General features: G+C 31.9%; 1 pseudogene; it reads right to left on the reverse strand.

The window, feature by feature from the left end:
* Positions 1-22,681: 22,681 nt before the first annotated feature.
* LOC132952389 (kelch-like protein 2) lies at positions 22,682-26,657 on the reverse strand (annotated as a pseudogene).
* Between the last annotated feature and the right edge of the window lie 384 nt (positions 26,658-27,041).

Here is a 27,041-nt window from a genome sequence, read left to right on the forward strand (position 1 = left end):
GCTTTGGAACGAAGACACGCCCCTGCGCACGAGTTGACCGCTCGGTACTGATCTCATTTTGAAAATAGGATTTTTGTATCTACACACAATATTTTGTCGCTTAGAATAAGTATTATGATATATTATACAACCTGTAGTGTAGACGATGTTGTAGAGTATGTCAAAAACGCGGAAAAAATAGTATTTTTTGCTTACCCGAAATCCGTCTCAAAGTAGATAATACTAGTTTTAATAACCTCCTATCGTCAAAACTGATTTCGGAAAGTTAAAATTAACTAGGACCTCAACGTTGGAACTAGTTTTAACTCGCTTTTCTTAGTTAAAACTAGATGTGTCTGAAATGTAATAGCAATAAAATAGGACTATCTAGAGAACATCGATTTTTATGAGTAATTTTTATGAGTTATTTTTATATCGTTAATTAAAACTAGTTTTAACAAGGGAAAAGTGAAAATAACTATAGGTGAATATTAAATTCATAGGAAAAAATGTACTCATTTTTTGAACAAATAATTGAACTGTATTATTTGTTTCGGCAGGGCAAACTATCGTGGAATATTTAGAATTGCACAATATTTGATTTAAAACTAGGTTTGACGGATTCCGGGTTTTGAATTCAAAACACAAACGATATCGGAGGATAACGAGAGTGCATCATCGTTGTGCGAAATCCGATTACACTGGCGTATTGTCTGTTTGGGTACGCAGGTTCACCGACTGATAAAATGGATTCCACGAACGGACGGCCGACTGCATATTATAAGGGTAAGTTATATGCTTATCTGTCCATACACAATACACATATTTAATATTATTTACCGGAAACAAAATATGTAATGCAATCGTGTATTCCATGTAAGTACAAATTGTGCGACGAATGTATAATGTAGGTCGCTGGGGTATTAAAAAAATTCAAAGTCGACGGTTTACCGGGTGATCCATTTACCGTTAGACAGTCTGCATTATTTCTAAAGCTATCAAAGGTTTTGATGCTACATATATTCTTTTACATAATTGTAGGTCATAAAGAACAACATTTAAAAAAAAAAAAAGGTGGATAAGTGGATGTCGCTCTGCTGTACACTAGGTTACAAGTAGGTCACTGTAATGGATGGTGTTAAAATTGAATTCAATGATATAAAATCATTGTATAAGAAAAACGATTCTGAGCGAAAACGGTCAGTCAGCCTATGATATTACCAAGTATATTTGATGATATTATTGTGAATAAAGTAATTTATATATAACCTATTTACGTGGAGCCTTCTATTAAATTTTCAAGCTTTTTTACTCAACAGGTAAAATTTTATTGATATTTATACAAAAAAAAACTAAAAAAAATGGAAATTGACAATGTCCGTAAACAGCTCAAAATAAGTCAAAATATTTGGAACATTTTATGGTGTATAGGAAATGCAATTATAAACATTCAGACAAAATTTCATGTCCCTACGGTCATTTGTTTTAGAGTTACATTAACCTAACCAAAATCGATTTTCTCGAAAACAGATTTTGCGTAAAAATTCCCATTTTTCCTTAATTTTTCTTTTGTTTTTCACGTCGCTTTTGAAAACTACTAGAAATTTACTTTTGACCCCCAAAGTACCAACTAGATTCACTTTCCTATCAGAAAAGTTACTGTTGAAGAAAATCCAAGCACTTTTATTGTCCTAAAATGTGATGACACAAAATTTAAAAAAAAATAAAAAAAACACACATCATTGTAAAATTAATACATTTATCGCTTTGCTCAGAATCTAAAATATAACGTATTTTTTAGTTTTTAACTTTTTTAACGACAAAGTGTATTTTTAATTCCTTTATACGATGTAAAATATTTTTTGTGTATACTTGGATATATTAAAATCGAATTTTGGACGAGTAGCTTTCGAGTATTTAAAGTTTATAGATGAGACGATACGTTTAGTATATAGTACTTATACCCCGTAAAATATTGGTCCACTATTCCCCTCATCTAAACTTTAAATACTAATTAATTACTTGTCTGAAATTGTATTTTTATAGATCGCAATACTCCGAGTGATATTCTGCTTCAAATAAATAGTGTCTTACGTTTAATCTGATCACCTCATATACTTCTTATAGGTACATTTGTACCTGCAGAATGTTATAACATAATATTATGCTATTAGTTTGAATAGGCGGAAATTAGATGGACGAAATTGAGATGTGAAAAAAACCTGAAATCCCCTTCTGAGACTATAATATAAACCATCTCGATAATTGATAAAATTTAACGATATACATATTTTATTATAATGAATGTATTTTTTCGTGTCCCGGCATGATAAAGTTTTTTCGCCACGATTCGATCGACGTACTTCCCACGTACTATCTAACAGCACGAATTCGACAAAACCGCTCTTCCAGTAGTCACGTAATTTAGACGTCGTGTGAAGTTGGCCGCAGAGTTAAAAAATAGTTCAAACAAATAGAAATTTAAAAACCAAATTTGTTAGTGAGTTTTTCAAAAAAGTTTTAAATCCGCGTTTATAGACGTTCTCGCCGAGTCCATCGCAGCCGCGGCTAAACTGATTCGGTCGATTTGCGAGTCATACATAATACAATACGCAAACTTATTATTATGTATATTAATACAATTATCAAATATTAATTTCATGTAGGTTTTCCAAATTTATACGAACATATTTTATAATTCCATAATCCCCGAGGGACCGTACATTATTATTATACTGTATTCGGGATTTTCCACTATTCCGTATATAGTATTATACGCTCCAATGAATCGCCTTGCCGGCCGCTAATAAGACACTCGCAGAGGAATATAATACAATATAATATTATATTATATCAGTATATCTCTAGGACTTGTTTATAAAGAAAGTCTTCGCGAAACAAGTGACGGAGATTACTGGGCGTGTAACGATTATAACTATAGCTGTGTGTAGGATACTATAATGTTAATGACTTTTGCATTTTTTTTCCTCTAGGAACATCGCCTGCACTCGACGATGCTAATCTAGCTGCGAATTCGTTTCGTATTTTACAACTATACTGTTCGGCTGAGTATCTAGTTTAAATATTATTATTTATTTTTTTAAAAAAATGCTTCCAATTGTGTCATACTTTTATTGTTTGTCATAAAAATTATTCCAAAATATTAAAATCAATGATATAATGTTGCCTATAAATTATAGCCATAGTTTTTGAAGCATTTTAGATGTTATTTTTTTAACGAGGTTACTACAATATAATATTATGTACTACCTATCATTATATTATTAAACTGTTGTATTGTTTTTGTGGGAAACATTCGAAACCCATTATAATATATACATACGACGAAAACATTTCATTTGGCTGGCAAAAGTCCTTTGCGCTATAACTGATTCAAGTCGCCACGTTTCACACTCCGGTAGGGAAGTCTAATATTATGTATATATTATATACTTAATACTATTTGTTCACCATTAAACTACTTAATCGAATGTAATTGCACAGTAATATATATAACCACAATTGCCGTCAACCATATTAGCCCTTTTGTCCCGTTTTCCTTTGACGAATTCCTTTGGTTCGGAAAATGTTCCCTCGTTGACCTAGCGGTGGTTTGGGTCGTGTGTGCGTGGTCAGTGGTTGGAAGTGAAGAGGAAGAACTTTCAATTCGTGACCAACGACTCGGAACAAATATAGTCTGTGCAAGTTGTTGGTAAATAGGCTACACTCATTTTCTCAGTCAGTTTAATAATATTCGTTCAGTTTAAAATATATTTCTGCAAATTTTTATAATTTTTTACTTTTTTTTATCTCACTGATTTTTTTGTGTAGCACTGCTGTTGATAAACGATTTTTTATTTTTTAAATACATGATCCGAATATTCTTGAGATTTCATATTCCCGAGATCAATATACTTTATATCTACAAAAATGTCCTGCAAATTACTGTAAATTATTATTACCCATATAAAATATCGATAGTTAAAAATTGAAAATAATGATTGTTTTTATTTCAAATTTTATTCCATTACAACGACTAACGAGTTCTAATTATTGTTCACTATACATTTTTCAGCTATTGTCGTGCTTCGCCGCCCCATATAAACAATGTATATAATATTATGTAAGGTGATTATGTTTTTGAGAATTTCATTACAAAAAAATCGAATTTTGAATAAGTCGTACATATATAGGTAAAACAACCGAAAAATTCGGGAACAAAAATATTCAAAATGGATTCAACGCAATTTAATGCGATGGGTGGCGCTCAATTATTAGGTTATCGCAGTGTTATTTACATTAATGTCCAATGAGTTTTATACCATAATGTGATATGACGGAGTAAAACACAAAAATTAACGGAGTATTATTGTGTAGTATAATATAAGCACTGGTCACGTTCGTTTGACAATAATCGACTCGGGAGCTTTCGGGTTTAGCAGAAACCGTTGCGAAATTATAAATGTGTAATACCATCATCGCAATAACGCCGCCGTTGCAGTATTTCACACGGCAGATTCAATTTCACAGCGACATTATCATTATTGTTATCGTGCGATGATGATATCATGTTATGCGCTGTATATGTGCTCTGTGTGCAGCGTAACGATTGCTCTGTATATTATAACAATTAAAACGCTACGTATACATCTTCTATGCTATAGCTGAAAACGCACTGAGTGTAATGTCGTTTTCCGGGCACAATAATAGTGGTGCTAAAAACGATATTTAAACTAGGATTTTATGCATCGCGAAAACACGACGCCGAAAACGCTCAAAAACGAATCGAAATTAACGACGTGATTTACATATTCATTTCGAAACGGGCTAAATTCGAAATTTATATTCCTCCGCGACAGCGACAAATTGTGCGTGGCCACCGTTTGATTTTCCTGCTCATAATGCGTGTAACACGCGTATTTTTACTATCAGGCTGTGTCTCGTTCACGCCTATACGTCTTATAATGTTTCACCAAAGCCAACGATGGCTATAAGTTTCGAATTTATAGCTGTAATGTGGGCCGCCCGCGTGCTCTTGAATTCCTGTAATGCGCATACTCTTCCACTCTAATCCTCACCTATTATAACTCCACTATTTTATTATGATATATGTTATGCCTCATTCACTTATTATGCATATCGACTCTTGAGAGTACTTGTATCTTTGTCCAGTGGCGTAATCTGGGAGGAGGGGTGTTGCATTTTCCCCAGTCTAGCTTTTATATCAACCTTGCTGACCTTGTGCTGACTGCACATTTAAAAATTATAAGAAGTCTCATTTTTAACTTCTAAGGCCATTGTCATAATATTGATGTTTGATAATTTATTATGATAAATATAATTTCTATAACTTATAATCGATGCGGTTACCAAAACGTAACCCACATCAGAATATCAGATAAGACATATTCGCTAAATATAAATAATATAATATATAATATTATAAATAACTATGTTTCATTTCCATTATTAGTTATTTTTGACTATAGAGACATATTATTTTGTATTTTAGTACTTCAAAATCCGGTGTGTGACTTTCAAATACCTGAATATTTACCTACTATAGCACTATGCTATGTGAATCTGAGTGAAAAATATGTTGAGTAGAAAAATCAGTGAAAAGTTGCTCTAGTCTAACAAAACTGAAATGACGCCACCTGGTTAGGCATCCATCACATATTATTATTAAATTTTGATCATTCTATGTATTCTTTGTACACTATGACGGTGGTTGCGGAAACTGTTACACCTACCGTTGCACATCCTTCATCTTTGAAACGCCTACCTACTACAAGGTTTGATGTTTTAGCATATTTTCCTACCCGTGGTCTCGTACATATCTCCATTAGCACTATAATAACTAAAACGTATTAGGAACCATTGTCATAAAATATTATTATGACGTATTATATTATATATACTTAGAATATTACCGTTAAACTGATTATTGAATTTGAATGAACGATGTATCCATCTGGTGAAAGGATGACTAATTCCTTCACTTTGTCTGCGCTGTTTTGTCACTCACTATTCCAATGCAATAATCTATAAACAATATAAACATCCTCGCTTCTGCTAGTATTGTATAATAAGAATATTATTCTGGATTCACTATGTATTATTGGTATGTCACAAGTAATGAAAATATATTTTATACCGAGTTAGTCACTTAAGATAGTGCATTTTTGGTGATTTTTTTTGTTGATATCCTTAATTGACAATAATTTGGCTGATTATACTTTCACTGTATATATTGAGCATGTGGTTGGCAGTTTAAACCATTTTTTTATTTATTAAAACTAATTTATAACATTATAACGTGACGAAATAAACTTTAATTTACGACGGTACCTACAATATATTATATTATACTATACAACTCAATTTCCTTGTAGTGATAAAAGAAAGTTTTAAAAGTCATTAATATCATACCGGAACCCGGTTCCCTTATAGACACCGATACTGTGAATAATCGTTTTTAGAACAGTCTTATGAGCTTTATAGTCATGAGTCATAAACAAATCGACGGTACAAGTTCAGTTTGTAAAGATAAATTTGAGTTTTAATTTAATAATTACCGTACTGTTTTGAAAATGACAAATTATAACACTTCATTAAATTTAGAAATAACCAGGTTATTAAAAAAATTTGGTATTTGAAATTATAAAAAAATATCGATGGTATTGCATTACGTAGTATATTTACAGGTACTGCCGTATTACAGTTTTAGAATAATTTCAAAGTTATTTATTATAATACGATAACAGATATAAAACATTTTAAAATTGTATTCCACTTCGATGACGTATAAATTCAAAATTAAAATATTTTTAACGATACAAAGAGTATCAAATAAAAAAAAATTATGAATAACTCAGGGAATTTATCACACAAATCTATGAAAGCATAACTTTTAGATTGTTGTGTCGAAGTAAAAAGTCAAAATTGTGATCAATTTTTGTATGAACATTAACAAAGTCAGATTTAAAAATTCATCACAATAAATATATTATAAATTTCTAATGAGTGAGTATTAATGAATGAGAAAAAAAAACAGATACAGTTGTTAAATTAAGCTACTTGGACAAGTACATTTATAATTGGAAGAAATACTAAGACAATTTTTTGTTATTTTTCACGATTTTCTAGAAAACTACTGATGAATCCAATAAATTTAATTTAAAGTATGAACTTTATTAAATTTAATAAGTGGTGGCTAGTAGTGTATCTAACTTATTTAGCTTTTCGAGCGAGCATTATAAACTTGTAAGGTCACTCATACCCAGCGAACATTTTTTTTAAAAAAAAATTGATAATTTCAAATGACTATTATACGTGTATAGCTCAAAAAGAGTCAACATGTTATCATGTATATAGAAAATGGCTTATAAACAGTTGGGAAAATCTCAAGTGTCTACAGTTATTTGTTTTTTATTTACATAAATATTATAATGTGAAAAGTAGATAGGTGATAGGAATGCATTATTTTCGACCCACCAAAGTACCAACTAGATTCAACTCGTTACACCAGAAACCACCCTCAAAATTGAAAATCGAATCATTTTTAATGACTCAAAAGGGATGATTCAAAAAAAAATAATAAATATAAAGATATATATATAGGTATACAATAAGTCCTCATTTAACGTCAAGGATAGATTTCAGAAAACACAACGTTCAGCGAAAAAAAAATATTTATGTTGTAGTTATATTTACTGGTCCCTGGTTACCTTATTTTCTTGATTATGGTATGTGTTTCATATAGGTAATATAGGTTAGTTAATTAGTAGAGTGTTACAATGCTACTAGATATTTCTCCTCTATTTACAATTGTTAGATTTTCATGACTATTAAACGATAAATATGAACTTCAATTATTATTGTGATAGGTAGTATAAAACACTTAATTTTTTTAAAGTTATCATCTGATATAAGCTTAATGAAGTTTGTGGTTGGACAAAATCACAAAATTGTTAGAATATTATAATATGAAAAACGATCAATAAATTCTCTTCTAATATAATACTTTTTTATTTCGCAAAGTTTTTAGGTAATATTAATTATTTAATATTATTATACACTGATGTTAAAATATGGTATGTGTTATCCTGCTGAAACTAGTGAATAATAGTTTATTGTTTTTAATATAAAATTGTTTTTGTTACTTCTATAATTCCCATGTTAATAAAATCGAAAGTATATAATATTATGACTGTTTTATATACTTGGACATTTTGACTATAATACGCAATAAACGTTTCAAAAAAAAAGTTTTGTAATATAGCGTTAACTGTCAAAAAGGAACGAACAATATTTCAAGAACACCTCTTAAAGGTTGAAATATGCTAATTGGCTAATAATAATATATTACGTCATAAAAACGTTTATTTCTTTCACTGTGGAACATAATAACTTAAATAAAACGTGGAACATAAATTTGCACAAACGGTAAACTCAAATGTGATAAATCAACCGAATATATTTAATTATAGTAATAAGTATTAATATATTACATACTGTATGTCTGTACGTTAAGACACATAATTATTGTAAACAACAAAATCATCATAATAATTATGTACTGTTGGATAGAAGTAAATATTCTAACGTTTCCTGCTTATTACGTTAAATGCCTTAAGCCAAAAATTCACACAAAAAAAAAATGTCTTAATATAAGAACTCATTTTTAAATATTTTTAGACAGACTTTTTTTTAATAAAATATATATTATACATTTGATTTTTTAATACGGTATTTACGCTAAGGTCACAATCAGTATAATATATCATGTTACAATAATATATTAAAACCATAATTTGTTTTACTTTATAGGATAGGTGGTCGACCACGAATTAGATAGGTAATATAATTTGATCGATAGGTATCTACAATAGAAAGCTTTATCTATATCTATATCTTATCTCGTGTCCTACTATACATTTAATTTATGTATGTTCTCTTTGATTTAGTTAAATGTAATATTACATTATGAAATGTAAAATTGATAATATTAAAGTATAGTATCAATTATATTATCAATTTCATATCGTAGCGTGTACCTATTATGTTCTATTAGTTCACACTAATTGTTCTGGCGAGCCTAGAGCTATCTGAGTGGTCCGCTGTAATTAGGCATTTGTGTTGTTCCTTGGTAGCCATCAGTCTTGGGCTGTTGTCTGTTCGTTTTTGTAGATGAGAAAAATATGTACTTTCCGATTCGCACTCGTATTTATAGGCGGCGGCGACACCATCCGGGGTCATCTGTGATTGGCTCTTACGTTCGGCGTCACCCGACTTTTATGTCTGCATTACCGGTAATCGTTGCCTGCACTCATGGCCACGCCCTATGTAGTTATCGTTGTGACTTGCTATCGAACACCGGTACGTTGGTACGCCACCGTGCCTCGAGATTCATCCCTTATTTGATTCTATTGGTGCAGTCCTTCTTCGATTGGTAAGTAATAACTGCATGGTATTTATAACAGTAGCCCGGATATCTGTGTTGTTTTATAGCTCAGCAAAACATTCAATTACGTGTGACGTAACAAGCATTACACCATAATGCACCATGCACGGACGTGGTCATCAAGAATAGATCGATTGGCCAAGTTAGTCATTGTACCTAAAATTGCGTTTGTTTTGTCTGAATAACCAACCGATCGTGAATCGTTGATTCTCGTAAACCATACAACAAATAGTGGCCGTGGACCTCAAATCATGTAGAGTATATTTACTAAGGGCTCGAACACAATAGTTTATAGCTAAGGTTAATACGTCAATTTAAAACAAGGAAACAAGCACGGTTAACAATATTTTACTTACTTCGAGTGGCTAAATCACTTATGTTATATCAGGGTTTTTTTTTAAACAACCCATATTTTAATTTCATTGAAGTTAATATACTTATGCCAGTCGTCAGTGTCATTCGCCAACCATGCTCATCCCCATTTCCTCCGTTAGTCCGATATTTGGAATTTTAAGTAGGTACACCTACCTACTTCAGGTCTGTATTTGCAAATACTTAGTTTTTTATACTATATGTAAACTACTTAAATTGTTATTTAAAGACTAGCCTGTACCTAACTACTTTTTTTTAAACGGTATTCGTCCTTTTTCGTAATAGTTGTTTAATGTAAAATTCGTGGTTTTTAAGTTATTTAACTTTGTGTAGGTACTAAGAACAATAATTATTATAGTTCCACGGTAATATACAATTTTCATAAGCCTGCAACCGGTTTAACAATTTAGAGTGAAAAAGTTTGATTCTCATTTGAAAAGAGCGTTATACGTGGCTACAAGGTACTCATTTAATGGAATATAAGCTTCAAGTATTTAAAAATATGGTTTTTGAATAAACAAGAATATTCCAAATATCAAAATTTGAATAAATTCATTATTAAAGTAAAGCTCGATGGTGTGCATGCTTGATGGAACACTGTGTGTATTACGCAGAAGACCGCCGTTTGGTACAAACTACAAATTCAACCATCCACAATAATCATTACAACAAAAACCGCGTGCCGTATAGAGTGAAGAGTGAAAGAGAAAGGGGGGGGGAAGGACAGACAGAGAGAGAGGGAGAGAGCGAGTGAAATAGAGTGAGATAGTGAACGAGTGTTGAGCGAGCGTTTGATAATTGGACAATGCTCGGCATTAAATAAACCTATATATTATTATATGCTCGAGTCGTACGTAACTATACCATCGACCGAAAACAATTGCGCTGCACTATATTATATTAATTCGTTATATTGTGTGTATGGTGCGTGTACTATACAAACAGCGACAAGGATTTTGGGAAATACTGTCGTTTTAGAAGATATATATTTTCCGCGGACGCGCGCAGCTATAATACGGCGTACGAGCACAGCTGATCCATTTCGTCTCCACTCGATCGTAACACACACACACACACACACACACACACACACACACACATATATATTATAACCGTGAAATCACTTAACAATATACGAAATCGCGTATATATGGATCGCGGGCGTGTTGCCGTTATCGGACACGAGTATACAATGATCAACACGACCGCTCGAGCTTTACGACCGCGACGGTCCCCGAACAGTAAACATACAGGGTGTTTGAGGCGAGTCCGCCGCCCGCAATACTGTCGATAGCTCGTGTTTCGATGTTTTCTTTTTTTTTTTTTAAATATTTTTCTGGTCATGGGAAATAATACTATTATCGTACACCACCCGCCCGTGCACTGATGTCCCCGAAATCGTTGGCGTTTCTCGACGTTTCGAAAAAGCCAACACGCGAGTTTATCGAGTTGATTCATATACGTCAGGTATATAGTGTTTATTTAAAAATCGAATTTCCGATTCCCATTATAGGTAAGTATTCAAATATTTGTGCGTACCTATACGTTTTGAGATTTAGCCGTCGGGCGGGTATTGCGGGGGTAAGTTGTATAGTGGGCGGGCGCAGGTGCAGTGTTCGAATAGACATGAACGTATAATAATATGGCAAAACACCCTGTATATACGATATTCGACCCGTTCGTCGTATCCGAGTGAAATATATTATATTAATATCATATCGGACGCGAAACACGAGAACCGATGGTCGAGAAATAATAATAATAATAATAATATGTTGTACGGAAACCCGGCTATCGACTCGTGTGTATGCAATAAAATAATATATATACATTATATTATTGTCCCTTCGGGGTCGGAAAAATTGGAAACAAATAAAATGCGGACAATGCGATGTCGGTGCTCGTGTATAACAAATAACAATATAATATATATATATAATACTTTAACGAGTTGCAGTGCGGGTGATTCGGGGTGGTTAGGGTTGGGGGGAGGAATGGTTGAGGGGGTTCTACTTGAAACGTGAATTTTTTTTTTCTTTGTCTAACGGTGGTCGAGACGACGACGACGACGACGACGACGATACATCAGCAGCTATCTCGAGCTGAAATTTATATTGCGTTCGGAATTCGAGGTTAAACCCAACAGCTATTCGTGGCCGCCGCCGGTGTCGATCAAACGGCGGAGAAACCGTCGCCGAATATAAACGCGCGGTAGTTTAAATGATATACGCGTCGACAGAGAACGAGAATAGGGTTTTGGAATTCGTTGATGATGATGATGATGATGATGATGATGATGATGATGATGATGATGATGATGATGACGATGGTGATGACGCTGATGATGATGATGACGATAGTAGTGTGGCAGCGACAAGGACAAGAGTTTCCCGGACGCGCGACGTTCGGATAAAAGTATAATATGTGCGTAGACGGTTTTGTATTATACACTCTCTTGATTATATTACTTTTCATTCCGTGTAATAATAGTAATTTTTATTAAGTTTTATAAAATATGTTTAAATATGTATTACTAACCAAATGACAGTCGTTTTATTGTTTCCTCGATTATTAATTATGTATAATATACCTATTTAAAATGACGCGTTGCACGCCTAGTGCCTACACGTGTTTAAACGACCTTACGCTTTCAACAATTTTTTTTTCATTTTGAAATAATGTTTTTGTATATAAATTACAAAGTGCTAACAACACTCCTTTTTTTTAAATTAAAATTTTTTTTTAGATTTATTATGACGGTTCATACTTTTAATATCATATATTATTTTTTAAACGTTAATGTACATTTTTATAATTTAATATTAAACTAAAAGTTTTATATTAGGTATCTATCTAAAATAACTTTATGTTTAGTATAATATAATATTAAAAAAAAAACCCTAAAAATCATTTAAAATTACTACGATAAAAAACACAAGTATTATAATAATGTATACGTATATCATACTTATAAATATAAAGTGCAAAAAAATACGCTTTATTTTTTTGGAAATCACATAAATTTACCGATATACTAAATGTAACACGTTAAATGGACCGTCCTGTATATGAAATACTGTTTAAAGGGAACAGACGAGAAAAACAATTCGCCGCCGACACGACCTTCTCGTGTAACCGTTTTTATACGAAAGTCGTTTGAAGGAAAATAAAATACTAATATTATAATAGCCGTCCCTCAAACTTTTGTCGAAAGAGCTTATACAGCATAAATCGGTTAGACGGCATCGCGTCGTTGTATTTCAAGAGTTTCTGAGACATTTAATGGGACTTGCGAAAATAAATCTGAATGGAATTCCTCTGTTTTTGTGCACGCGAAAGTCTCCAAATAATAGTTTATCGCTTTTAAGTGTGTACTCGCATTGTATACACGAGGATAGTATTATTATTATGCAAGACAATCGAAAGTATTGTTATAATATTATGCACATCTCAAAATGTCCAGAACGAATTCATCCCTATTGTGGAAACAAGACAATAGTAAATATCGAATAAATTTCGTTTCGCTGTGCGATATATTAACGACAACGACCAGCATCCGACCACTGCAATTGTCGCGTATCTGCGCAGTAAACTGTGCGATATTAATAGATATTATCAATATTATGTAAAAAAATAAAAATGCCACACCAATAATATCATATGAACGCGTTTGTTTGCGAAATAAAAAATATGAAACGTCGACTTACGAAACAAAACGCCGTGGTGACAATAATAATATATCAATATTAAAATTTTATCGGTCCCGCGTAAAGTATATAACTCCGTCGGAAACGCGGCGTTTCGTACACATATTATAATATTATAGGACACTCGTCGAAGAACTATCATTATGTTTGTGTGCGCTTGGAAATCGTCTAAAATATCCAATTCGGATGGCTGCAGAATATCGTTCGACGGCCGGCTATGTATCATTATTTTGATTTCCAAATAAACATTCGCGTTTGCGGTCGCCAGGTCACGGACGTTTACGGGATATACGACCCAGCTCGGGACGTTAATTATGTCACGTATCTCTGCGGTCGCCGGTACGCGGAACCGTCTGGATATCGTGGGTTTTGAATATTTTATTTTATGATATTTTTTCGACCGACCCGCCAAGACTTGGTGGCGACGGCCGGCAGATCCGTTTCGGGCGAAAGTGCGATATAATAATATATTAATGCCCCGTGGTCATTACTCATTACTCATTTGTCACTAGAACGCACTATATGACGTATCGTATGGACCAACCGATCTTTGACCTTATTGGACTCGCGCACCCATTTTAGTTATAATTTATTGTTTACGACCCACATCAAACGACAACAAAAAATGTGATTGACAAATATCTATTGTTTCTATATATGCGGGTAAAAACGGACCATTTATTCTTATAATTAATGTAGTATTATTATTATCGTTCTTATTGTCATATCGACTGAAATACATTTTTACGACATAATAATTTTTTTAATAACCTATTATAAAAGTATAATGTCGCAGTGGTTGAAGACCACGACTGTTCAGTTACGGGGATCGAAACGGTCTTGAAACGATGACGGTTAGGGCTCTCCCAAGCGGTCTTCAGTCGTCTCACCCGATAATGTAGCCAATAATCAACGATCATAATCCATAATACCTATATATAATTCATATTTTTGATCCTGGGAACGCGTTTCGATTTTAAGACTGACCGATTGTTGGTTAATTTAAATTTCACGAGTACACCGACAACTTAGTGGTAAAAATAAGCAACGGAAACGTGTTAGGCATTTATTAGATTCAACCGTGGTTTATGGGTTTCGACTTTTATGATTCATTTTTCAAACATTTCTTGATTTGAAACATCTTTCAAAGCGATCAAATAAGTACCTAAATTGGGTAAAAATTATAAAAAAAATATTTTTTTTCTCTAGGAAGCTTGCTCATGTGAAGCTGTCTGCTGGAATTTTGGTGACTATTTCTTAAATGTATGCAGTTCAAAAAAAAATTAATGAGAACAGCCTTCATCTTTAAATTCTCATGTAATTAAATAAATCAATGTTCTTATCAACATAACAGTTGTGTAGATCTACAACAATGTATGCTGTAACTATATATGCTTTATAATTACTATACTGAACATTGTTCAATGCCTTGATCGATACCTTCTAGAAATACAGAGACACATCGAGCAAGGGTACACAATACGCTGAATAACAATACCAACAGATACAAATGATACAATACATATTATAGTTGATTAAACAAACTTTGATATCGCATGTTTGCGAAATTAACGTCTCCGGTATGCCGGTATCAATATAAGTGTGTGTGTGTGTATTGTGTAGTTTCATATTATTATGTGTATAAACAAAAGGTGTAAGAATTCGGGAATAACATGTGATCTTAATAATTCTTATGAAAGGCGCAGTATAAAATTGAACGACACCCTTATATTTTAAAAAAGATTCTATCCATCATTGAAATGAGATCATTTCTCAAACTTTTAATGGACAACTCCGATGTAGGTACATGATACACATCGTTGCGTACTGAGTGATTTTTTAATAATTTTTCTTACATAGTTTGAACTTTGAAGTCATTACAAAACAACATTTTTGAAGAAAACTAAATTTACCTACCTAACTATTTTTTAAGTTACTATACTTTTTCGAATGAAAACCTAACATTTAACATAATACTCTGCTTTAGCATACAATTTATACAATTAAAATGCATTTTGCCACTAAAAAAATAAATAAAAAGTTTTTCAAAAGAAATAATAACGATAAAACTTTTATAAACATAATATTTTTTTTATTTCATAAATTCTTAAACTATGTAAGACTATAATTTACAATAACTCGTAATGCTTTTCGAGATGATGAGTGTAAAATGAATCGCAGTGTACGTTATTTTTTCATTGGTGACGTCATGCACGGATGTGGGTGTCTAAGTTGATAACGCAGTGGACGACGAACGAGACCCGCCGACAGAGCGTATAAATTAAAACGGACGTTAAATTATTATTATTATTATTATTATTATATATCAGGGGTATTACGGGTTTTTATTTTCTCGCACCCAACGGCCGTCGTCGAACGTGCTCCGAGGTCGTACATCATATACATTCGTACACCAACGGCGGCAGCAGCAGCAAAACTAAATACGGTCGACCTAAGTCGGCTATGATTTTTTTTTTTTTTATGTTTTAGTTCTTTCCTACGTTCTTTCATTTCTTCTCCACCCGTTATAATAAATAATAATAAATAACATTGTTTACGTGATATTTACATAAAACGTTCGCGTACACGGTATAAATCACGCTCGCGTTTTGAAATAAATATATATATATATACACACGTTCGGGTGTATTAATATAATATACGACGCGTTTGTTCAAACTATAATAATATATATATATATATATATATATATATATATATATATATATATATTGTAATAATTCTCGTTCTGCGGCATTCGGAATGAATTCAGGTGTGTGCGCTCGAGAAAGTATTGTAATACAACACACACTGAGAAACGTGTAAGACGAAAAGAACGTCGTTATAGGTGTGCGTTGGCCTGTTCGGTATTTTAAGAGGTAAAATAATAAATAATCGTGGCCGCGCAACACGGCGTCTTGGATAGGCAATTTCGGTACATCCGTGCGTATGGGGCAAAACCACGATCTTGAGTTTCGGGTACCTAACCCGGATAAAGCAGGTGCGACAAATCTGCACGATACGAATGTGATATCATTATTATTATTACCTATACGACATTAAATTTTGATTAAAACTCATAATTTCGTATCGTATCATATCGCTGCACGTGTTCGGTACTCGTTCAAAAAAAAAAAAAAAAAAGCTAAAAAATCGTTAAGTTTCGTCCCGAACGAAAATGTGTATACGGTGATTAAAAGTTTAATGCCGTCCCGTGGACGGCCATTGAAATAAAACCGCGTTGTCACTCCAGTGGTTTTTATTTTTTCTAACATGCAATTCCTGCGCTAAAAGTCACGGTCTCTGCAGGGCGAACCGTTATTGTTGTTTTTAATCAACCGCACTTTTAAAACAAAAAAACAGATTTTCATTAATTTTTTTTTTTTATTAGAATTATTAATTAAACTAACGATATTATTAATAGTAACTAGATAGTAATCGGTGGCAAGCGAATGGAATTAACAGTTTCGGTACTTCGCTCGTAATTTAATGAAAACATCCAGCTAATAATTTGGTTTAATTTCTAAATCTTTTTTTTTCGAATAAACGACTGCGTATTTAGTTGAAATATTATTCTGATCGCTAATATTGAACAAAATATTAAAACCAATCGTTTGATTACCTGCTCTCGAATTCTGCTTTACAAAAAAATAAATAGATTTATGCAATACTTTTTGTAAAATCGTTGAGACATATAAAATAATTATTTTTATATAACTCAATAGTATTTATATTTAAACAGATCAGACTTTGACGGCAGAGCGTCCGCAACTTCAAATACATAGTAGCTCGGTAAAATAGATCTTAATCAGCATTTAGTTTATAAATGCGAAACGTAACACAATTCTCGTTCATAAATTTTAATTTGAACGTCCAAACTAATTAAAACAACAAATTAATATTTATTCGATTGGAAATACTTTTACTATTTCATCCACCGAACTTTCATCGTATGAACGCAATTATTTACATCGTATAATACCGAGAATAACGTTATTTTAATTCCGAAAACAAACGTATATTTTTTCAATGAACAACAGTCGAATGAAAAAAAATGTGAACTTTATATCAAAATAGTATACACATGAGGAAAAAAATACAATAAACATAATTCAACACGTTTTTTTTTTTATTATGTTTTTATTGTCAGTGCAGGTTATAATATCACAATGGACCGTCATCGGTTAATCCAAAAGCCACGGTTGTGGAAATGACAATATGCAATGTTATCGCTTTTTCCGAAACGGCCGTCTAATTTCCCAGAAAATCGTTTTGTATTTAATAATAATTACTGTCGTTCGGAAATTTTACTGTACATAATATACATACGCTGATGAATGCAATACTAATATCATTATACTCACAGTTTCTCTTTCGCAGTTTCACTGTACAGCAGGGGTCTTCAAAGCCGTCTCGTCTTTGTTTTGAGGCCCACAAATACATTTTATGTAGGTTAGCGTGTATTTTTTTTATACATTATTAATCATTTAATTCACGTTTTTATTACGAGTGTGGTCCGCGAATTTTTTTTTTTCCAAAATAACAGGTGGTCCGCCGCCCAAAAATTTTGAAGACCCCTGCACTTCAGTTGTACAGAAATGTTTTTTTCTCGATTTTTAAATCGTGTACGCAAACAGTAATGCACGTGATACATAATTTTTTACGATCTCAATTCTCAGCCCCACACGCTTGTTATCGAAATCGTAACAATCCACATGAAGGATATTATGTGTATGGTTTTTATCTCATATTTCCACTGTCGTATTATTTTATCTACGCTCGTACTGAATAATAACACAATATAAATACATATGTGCGTAAACCTAGGTAATCTAAATATGTTCGAATTTTTTTTTTACAATTTACATTCTTATTTAGCTTTTCGACTTTAAAGTCAAAATTAAATATTATTATAGCTTACATACCTGACAATTCAAGTAACATGTTATCTTTAGAATCTAGTCATTATTTCAAAACAATTACTCGTCTAACTGCAAATCAAAATGTCCCTGTAAAGTGCAAATAACTAAAATATATATTGTGTAATGTGATTAAGAACAAGTGACTCGGTATTTATTATTTATAATGGTTTACACTTGGCTCACCGAGACACGAACATTATACAGTTTTTATAAATATTCTATACAGTAACAGTGAACTAAAAATTGAGCATTGGAAATTATAATAAAATAGAAATAACTGTGAAGCATAATTTATCAGTGACAATCAATTTTTAAAACAAACGAAAAAAAATACTCAGATTTATGGTTGATATTTTTGAAAATGAACAAAGCACGCCACATATATTATATACGACCGAATATCGCGAAAACAAAATTCATTTATTCGCTAACAATAGTCTTGGTTTTTTCAAAAGCTCTGTCATCTGTTCAAATATACTCATTTGAATCTGTATTTATTGTTTGTACCGATTAATTTAAAAATGGCATTTTTATTGCCAGCAATATATAGGTACATTTGATATTAAATTACACGATACAATAATATTATTATTCGCGATTTAATTAACATTTTTAAAGTATATATCTAAGAATTAAATAGGTTTTTCCAAATAAAAATAAATTAACACTTGTTTGTCATAATGAACTGCATACGAATTTGGGAAAAATACTCTTATAAAATAAAGTTATACTTGCTTTAGATCATCATTTCCAGCGCAAAAATATAATTTTAAACCATATAAACATTTATAATTATACATATGTAAGTACCTATAGTAATGTTTTATGCATAAATAATACCATCTATACATAGTAGTTAATACTATAATATTACAGTTGTTTTCATATCATACAATCGTCTTTTATCACACGAAATTCGTCATGGACATTAAACGTTCGCCGAGTCTTCACTTTGTTCTCTTCGCAAGCGTCAATGATAATTATTTTGTTTACTTCGGAATAGTATTATTGTTAAGACGTTTATTGTAATATATTTTACCGGCAGGGTTTCCATTTGTCTTTCTCTCGACTTGAAAGTCATACGCCACAGTATTAACAGTGTACGCCTATGTCGCATGATTACAATATACTATGCGCACTACCGCGTGCGACTTTCTCGATCAAATGTTATCATCGCCAGCTATATATTATATTCTCAGATATGTCGAGTTTTACTCACACCCGCAGTTTGCATATCATGCGGTGTGCGCATTCCAAAATAATTATAGCGTATTTCATCGTTTAAAAAAACAAAAAACATCATTAATTAGACCTCGTGAGATGTTTACGGGTACAGCTGGACACAACACGTCCCCCCGCGGCTTTTGACGGCGTGCAGTGAGTCGACTCTTCGGGGTGTCTCGCTCCGACGTATGGTTTTATTATATCGAATTCGCAGTCGTGTGCATTATATATGGTGCGTACGAGAAAACAAACGGAGCGTAAAAGATGAAATACATTAGAAAATAAATAAAATGTGCACATAAAAACGCGGACCATCAAGTGGATGTATTATATTTTCTTTGTGCCCAAGACCGCATTGAAAAATATTGATCCGGACCGCGCGTAGAGTTATTGTAAACGACCTTAGCCGGTGATGTAGGTACTGAATATATTATTATTATTCCACCAAACGAACCTGCCGCAAGTGTATATATATACGTACATACACGTATAGGTATAATGCGCATAAATAGCCCATTTCGCGTTTTATATAAACATTCAATTTGCCCGAATAAACGCTCGTACTTTTATAATGTATTGTAATCCTCGACATTCCGTTTTATTTTTTTCGCTGTCGTTACGAATACGCGCACGGCCGTGAGATAACCATAACAGATGTTTATCATAACCGATTTCGTATAATTTTAGGGGAAAAGTTTTCAACTCGTGTTTTTTTCGTGTTCAACATCGATGGTTTCCCCTCTCGCCGCGGCTCTCGTGGCTTAATCTACTTTTAACCAATTTATAGTGTAAAAACTGTGAAACGTTTAGCCCGTTTAGGTATATTATTATATTTATTGGTATAATATGTGCGTTTGCTATACCGTATATATAGTGAAACCATAAACATTTCGCCTTAAAGGCTCTGTTAGAAAGCTCGCTTAAGCTGACACACACACACACACACACACACACACACACACACACACACACACACACACACTACTACACATACTGAGGTAGTGAGGTGTTAAAAGAAAAAACGCTTACCTATATACGAGACGCTTTAATGCTAACCGATCATCCTCGCGGCTCGATGATACCGTTTCTTGTTGGGTTCTCGACGCGTTACAAAATACCTCCGTCAAAACGAAAGGTATATAGGTATATGCGTTTTGTTAAAAACAAAAATAATAATAATAAAATGAAAACAATGGTCGAAAAGGTTCAACACGCGGTGCATTTCGGGTGTAAATTGTAGTAAACGTTTATTGCATAGGTAATGTAATATATATTTTTTTTGTTCGTACCGCAAATAAATCAATATATCTATATATTATTATTGTACGCGAATACATATTGTGTATATCGTAACAATAAAATGATCTTTGCAGCAATATAGTCAATAAGTCATATCGTCGATAAAATGTAATATTGAGCTCGATTATTATTAGCGACCGTCGGGCAATGGTCCGTCGAATTAATTTCCGTGGGGAATATAATAATATGTAGGTATTATATTTTACAATAATATTATATAGGTATGATGTAAACACTGCGACATGATACATAACTCGTGTCCACGGTCATTTTTCCAAATTGTTATCGAAGTCTGTTCGATTGGAAGAACAACGATTATGTGAGCGTTCTATATTATATTATATAGTAATATATTGTGAACAAATTGCTTTATATATATATATAGTCATATAGATATAAAAGATAAAATGTATATAGATAGAATATATATATATATATAGATAAAACGGAAAACGGTCTTACGAATAGACGTCGTATGATCAAATTAGAAAATGTCAACTAAAATAATAATAATAATAATATATCGAAACCGTTCGATCGGAAACCCGATGCAACATAATATAATAAAAAAGTAATAATATAACGACGGAACTCGGCCATTTACGCAACGCGAACATTACCGTTTATAATATTTATTTAAATGTATTACACACACACACACACACACACACAAACCGCGACCAATCGGTTTTTATCGTTCTGTTTATATCATAATATATAATGTGTGTCGTACACGGACGCGTCTAAAGTATTTCGATACGAATAATATAATATATCGTATATCGTAGGTGACGTTTGATAATCGTATCCTTATATATACCTGCGCAGCTCGAACGAGTATAGAATTCCGCCCCGAGGAGACAGTATATGGCGGAGAAACGCCATTTGTATTAATACCCCGAGCATTGTATTTTCAATTCGCACTCACATATATTTATTGTGTGTGTGTGTGTGTGTGTGGGTGTACTTCGTTTCGATGGTTTGCGAATCGGTGCATGTATATAATATATATATGTGCATGTATACGTATCGGGTCGGCAAAGTTTTGGTAATAACTCACTATGTGGTCACTGGTGCTTGCAGGACGATGTATATTGGTTATATTGCCGTTTTATCGGGCGGATTGCACGCATATACTATTACCATATCATTACGTCGTTTGAGCACTTCGGGTCACTGTTAATATTTTTCAAATATCATTGTAACAATAGGAGTAGGAGCCTTGTATTTTCAAGGTTTTTTACCCGACAAATAGAGTTTGATTGACGGCCCTGGAAAAAAAAATACTAATGAAATTGGAAACTGAAAATGTAAATGGTGTCGTCTGGCGATGCTGATAATTGACTGTGTTGTGTTTTACTAAACATCTGATTGGATAGGCGTTGAGTATAATATTTTGTGTGTTGCATGTGTCGCATATGTGTGTAAAAAGAATACGCATAATATATGTATATTGTATCATTACATATGGCCCTTCGCTAGTTGTAGTTATTCCGTGTTTTTATATCAGACTATATTTTATATATTACAAATACGTCCGGACATATTCATTTTTTACATAAATAGAACAACATATTCAATATTATCTAAAACATTACGAGTCTGAAATTGAATGAATTTTTTTTTGACAAAGGTAACAAGTCCGGACTTGTTGAATTTGTCCACTTGATATTTATATAAGATTAACCCAATAGATACGGTTTTGAGAAAAATTATACACACAACTTTTGGCCTCTTAGCCATAGAATTATGGTGGCCTATCATTGGATACCAATGTATAGTGTATGTACAAAAATCATTTTCATAAAACATTCAAACACTATAAAATTAATAGAAAAATAACGAAGATACTATTATACAATACGAGAAAATAGTAATACATATTGAATAAAAAAAAAAAATATCACGAATGCCAACAAGATTTAAAATATTGTGGCACATCAATGGCTACAACTCCTGGCCGAAACCTTGCAACATTCATTGAAGCTGTGATCATGGTCGACTTATTAGTGTTAGGGTTGTAAGATTCGACAGAATCCAAATCGGAATGAGTTTCGTCCTTACCACCGACAATATACAATAAACCATCTAATACCGCTACTCCTATAAGGTAAACTCAAATTAAATATATTTTTAAAAATATGTTTCATATAATAATAGTTAAGAATTATTAAATGATTAGTTATACCTGCGTTACATCGACATAAATGCATGTCCGGAATACTAGGCCAAACTCCTGTACTTGATCTGTAGGCTTCAACACTTCTGTAAACTCTTAATCCATCATAACCGCCTACAGCATACAGTACATCGTCTAAAACCCCAACACTCAATCCGCTGCGATGTACACACATGTCTGCAACTGGTGTCCATTTATCAAGACTGGGATGATAACATTCGGCGGATTTTAATTTATGCCCAAAATTATTACCCCCTACCCACACAGAATAAACAATTCAATTAAAACAACTTGCAGATTAAAAATCCCTTGATTGTAAAATCTATGGAATACAATAAAGTATTTTTCAATAACAGCGAATGAATGCATATATGCATGCACTCAAACATTTATTGATAGTTATTATATTATATCAAATTTAATAATGTTTCAATTCAAAAATTATCAGAAATTTCAAATCAAGACATACATTAAATTTTACTTTTACATAGTTTGTATTATTATTTTCAAACATAAACAATATAACTGTATAACATGATTAAGATTATTTTTAACAAGAACATTAATACGTCATACATAAAACTGAAAAAAAAAAAATTAAGTTTTAATAATGCTAAAATATATATTATAGTTTGACAGTTAATGAAAAAGTCAGTTTTCTTGTAATTATTAAATCATTGGACTAAGCCGGTTTTTTAAACATAATATATTTGAATTAGTATATTATGTAAATGTTAATTTAAAATTGTAAGTTATTAAAATATTTAGTTTTGGGTATTCATTCCATTACTTTTCTCTGGGGACTTTATTCATTCCGATTACAAATAACAATTATAGCAAATGTACCTATTAAAAATTTTAAATCATAAAGTAATAAACATTTTACCGTATATAATAGATTATTCAGTACTCCAAGCCCAAGATGATTTCGTATAGTAGACATATACTCGATATCATACGCCATTCTCGAGTTCTGCAGTCTAAAACTTCTGCACTATTTAAATTACTTTTGCCATCAAAACCGCCAACCTTGAATTTATAATATAATTTATGTTATGTACCTACTTTATAAAAGATATCACTAATAAAGTAATAAGCTATATTTCAAAATGACTTACGGCATATATACAATTGTTTATCACACCAACTCCAAAACGTTGTCGTTCAACTAACATGTTGGTGGTTGGTCTGTCTCCAATCAGGTGATTCTGAAGATAAATCTAGTACATCGACAGACTGACAAGTTGAAAAGGAATCATTGATACCACCAATATAATAAAGCACACTATTATTATCTTTGACTACAGCTAGACCACCAATAACAGAACGTGCAGGTGTAATCATTTTTGGTCTATATACCAATTCCTTGATTTTTGGGTCGTACCATTCTATACTATCTGATATAATGCCATTGCTTAATCCACCAACAGCTTAAATAACCTGTTATACTTAAAGCGTTAAATATATTCGAAAGAGAAATAAATTATAATGAAATCATATACTTTATGTGTATCATTAGGCTTTCTAGGTGTTGTCCGGATGTTATGTGGAATTGTGATAAGTTCTGACTTAAGTTAATGAAAATGTAATGCTTCAAATACGTAATCTTTACCTTAAAAATAAAAATACATAAAATATAAACTAATCCGTAATAAACCATATAGAGTAAATAAACTTACATGTAGAACAATTAATAAGAAGAGGTTCGTCAACTACATTTTTTAATATGTAATCTTTTGATGTTAATGGTAAACGCACATGTTCCATTGATTGGGGCAAAATTTCTTTTCTGGAATCCAAATCATGTTTTACCCATTGGATAACACTTTCAAATATCTACAACAATCAATATACTTAATTATATCATATTTATGTAAGAAGGTTACTTCAATTTCCCATCTGTTATGTGTACTAAAATATAACAATTATTTTCAATTTTACATTGCATACTGCTTTTCCTTCGGATGTAGCCCCAAGTTCATCACTAGAGATCAACTTAACCATTTTCTCGGATGACAAGGACAGGAATTCTTCTCCTTCTAAAACATCTCTAAGAATCATATTATAACAATAATAAATACAATTTGTCTTATAGAACCATAATAATAAATAATATTTCGTACAAAAAGTGTTGTTGAAAATATAATTCTGAACTTGTTAACAATTTCGTACAGCTATGTAAATCAGCTAAATCAATTATCCCAATAACATTTGTAAGACATAGTTGTGCATGTAGAAAATCACAACATGCGTTTTTGACTTCTTGTAACTGCAAATGATTTGATGCTGGCAACAAAACCTAAAAAAAAAAATTATAAATAAAATAAACAATTTTGTTTACTATAATAAAATAAAAAATTATCTATTATTACTTGTACATTCTTTTCAGTGATCGAGATTTCCCCAGAATAAACAAAGTCTATCAAGAGCTGTAGGGCACTAGAGTCCATCCGCCTGATAGCGACTAGACCTTGATCCTTTTCTGAAAAATGTGTGAACATTGCAAGGAAATATGGACTAGCTGATGCTAAAACCACTTTATGGCCGAATATAACTCTACCGTTGTCTGTTTCTAGTTTAATATCACAAAGAATTTCATCTCTAAAAATATAAACTTGTTACTAATATTTATCTAGCACTTATAACTACTTACTTTCTGATTACGGTTATATATACACATAATAATATAATATTAACTTCTTGTAGTTTAACTTGGAAGACTGAAGACTAAATCTGGTCCTAAATTCGATTCCGAAATAAATTCAAATCATCGATACGAATTGTTAAGAATTTTCTGTGAAACAAAAAGTAATAACGAAATTGACATTTTCAATGATTATGTTGAACGTAAATATTTAAAAAAAAATGTATTTAAAATTCAAATTCATCATAATCCAACAGGTCCAACAGGTATGTTAATTTGTGGGTTATTTCGTTTTGACATGGGTTTTTTATTATATTTTAATTTTAAAGCCAGTTATGTGTATTTTTAAATTGTAAACTATCTGTAAATCTTAAAATACTTATAACTCGCTTTTAAATTAAAACATAATAAAAAGCCTATGTCATTGTCTAGATAATAATATTACCTTAAGATTGTATAATAAGCCAATTCATTCTAATTTTTAAACGAATGAGATAAACGTTTTCTGCTGAGCGTAAAATTTGCTATGTTATGCACTTGTAAGACGGAGACAACAAATGTCACTGTAACGGCCCCTTAAGTAATGTACATACGGAGAAAAAGGATCAAAATGTCACCTTACCTACATATAAAATTAAAATTTCTTACCTTTATTAAAAATGGCATGTGAGGTAATTGTCGTCTTTCTAAAGGTACCTAGTTTTGGAAGAGCAGGAAAAAAGCACGGCTATATTGTAAAATTATAATGCAAAACATTGGACTTCTATATGAGCTGAGTTTTGTCTGAATGCTCTTCGTCTTTCGGGATTAGGTTTTATAAGTCTTCCATGCACTACTAGCAACTAGTTACTGACTTGCTGTTCATGCTTCTACATCGATATAAGTATTATAACACTATTGTGAGTATATTATTTTCATATAACATTTAGATTTAAGAACACAAAAAAAAAATCACATATTAAATAGCATAATAATCGGTATTACCGTTATTAAATATAATGATAGTTTAAATAACAATACGAAATAACTTGGTAAATCGATTCTATAAATAATTGATATAAATTGATATAAATGATTTTTAGACTTTGGACAATATATATTTAATAATATATACACAAACATTATTAAGTATTGCTATTATGAGACATAGGTAGATTGTGCATAGAAAATATAAAAAAAAGCTGTAAGACTTTTTTTAATAATACTGTTGTTTTCATCACTGTTGAAATATATAACGGTCACGTCCCGG

Source organism: Metopolophium dirhodum, chromosome 9 (assembly GCF_019925205.1).
Source record: "Metopolophium dirhodum isolate CAU chromosome 9, ASM1992520v1, whole genome shotgun sequence".
NCBI classification, from domain to species: Eukaryota; Metazoa; Arthropoda; class Insecta; order Hemiptera; family Aphididae; genus Metopolophium; species Metopolophium dirhodum.